At 38.5% G+C, this 1,688-nt stretch overlaps 1 long non-coding RNA gene across 1 annotated transcript; it reads left to right on the top strand.

Annotated features, from left to right (window-relative positions):
- The first annotated feature begins 470 nt into the window (after nucleotides 1–470).
- LOC149257375 (uncharacterized) lies at nucleotides 471–1,105 on the top strand. Its single transcript, XR_016245949.1, has 2 exons — nucleotides 471–625; nucleotides 818–1,105. It is a non-coding gene; the product is annotated as an uncharacterized LOC149257375 (long non-coding RNA).
- Nucleotides 1,106–1,688: the final 583 nt, after the last annotated feature.

Here is a 1,688-nt window from a genome sequence, read left to right as displayed (position 1 = left end):
AACTGCCCATACTTCCACTATATAAAAAATATTAAAATTAAAAACCTCATCAACCATTTACCAACCCCTGTGAAGTCATTAAATTCTTAGCATGGCTGTCAAAACAGAAGTTTGATTTTACTCCACGCATGATATTTAATGTTGGCTCGCATGCTACTTTGGTTGATGGATGGCGGAAGACAATCAAGCAAATCAGACGGCTGGAATAAATATCCAGAACCCATTTCACGCTGAACTTTAGGCTCCGAAATGTCAATTCTGCTGACAGAGGACCACATGGCTAAGGATAATTGGATCGGGCTCGTGTGTACGGAAACTTCTCTCACCGCAAAAGCGATCCGAAATGCATTAGGCAGTTTGCTGGTTTCACTGAGCGGTTTCGGGGTTGTACGTGCTTGCTGAGTCGGCTGCCATCGCTGTCCATGTTGCGTCCACGGTGCTTGCAGTTGGAATTAATATTCCAACAGCTCAGTCCTTACACGAAGTAGATATTTGGTCGTTCGGGGATGGCGTTAGCTGAAAATAAGGGTAATCTCACCCGATGCTTGCGCGGTTTACGGTTGGGATGCGGCCATCGATTGGCATTCTACGCCGGAAACGCCATCTTCTTACAATATTCGACGGAGTAGTGCTAATTTTTGGGGTTTCTGGTGGATTTTGGTGAAATTTGATTTCATTGCATATATAAATTCAGCACTCTCAGGAATTTTCAAAAACGTTTAGTAACTTTTAGAGTATTTAGAGTTTATTAATTAAACTTGAGAAATAACATTTAAAAAGGTTAATGGCTTCTCCGAATCGATCTCTAAACTCGCAGGGACGCGTTTGTTGCTCGATAGATCGGACCGCGGCTGGTTTGCTTTGTCCGATCCTGCGAGAGCCGAGGGTTCATTTTCCTTTCGACAACGTCGTTCAGTGGCGACCAGAGTTCCCCTCACACTTCAGCGATTCTATTCCTTCGTTGTAATAAAGCTTAAGGAATCCATGCTTTATTCCTTGGAAGGTTTGAATATTTATATTTGTTGGCATTAATGCTATATACAACTATACTAATTTTGGGTTGTTTTAAACTTGTTTTGAATAACTTAAATACTTATTTTCTTCACTACCTACTGTCTTCTTACTGAATCCACTGGCGAGCCTTTTCAACCTGCCCCACAAGCATTCCCTATGCTATCAGTAATCTCTACTTTTTACAGATCTTCTTTCAGAGAAAACTGCAACAGCATATTGCAGCCATTCTATTCTCCATCGCTAGGTTAGGTAGTTCAATCGATTGGGGTAAAATGATTCAATAATCGTTTCCTCTATTGTGTTATTCATGTATTGTAAGTGAGAATAGACACGGAGTCATTCGAGTCGACCTTGGAACCCTTTTAACATTTGCAACTGTAATTTTGGAAATATTTATGTTGCAATTGTAATTTTGGAAATGTTGATGTATAACTGTAAAATTTTGGGAATACTTAAGAATTTAATTAGAAAAATATCAGTATAAAAAATTTGAAAATATTTTAAATTTTGAAAAACAAAATAAAATCATTGGTGGTAACTCATTACTATTCATCCAATTACATTCTAAAATATTCCGCACAATCTATAATCAAAATAAAGATGGCCCTCTCGATCATAATAATGAGCTTTGCTAATAAGGATGGCCCTCTTGATCATAATAATGAGCCTTGCGA

Source organism: Pinus tabuliformis, chromosome 6, assembly GCF_031772625.1.
Source record: "Pinus tabuliformis cultivar Carrire ecotype Pingquan chromosome 6, CPIR1, whole genome shotgun sequence".
Classification (NCBI taxonomy): Eukaryota; Viridiplantae; Streptophyta; class Pinopsida; order Pinales; family Pinaceae; genus Pinus; species Pinus tabuliformis.
The sequence above is the reverse complement of the archived record's forward strand: the minus strand, read 5'-3'. Positions and strand labels throughout refer to the sequence as shown.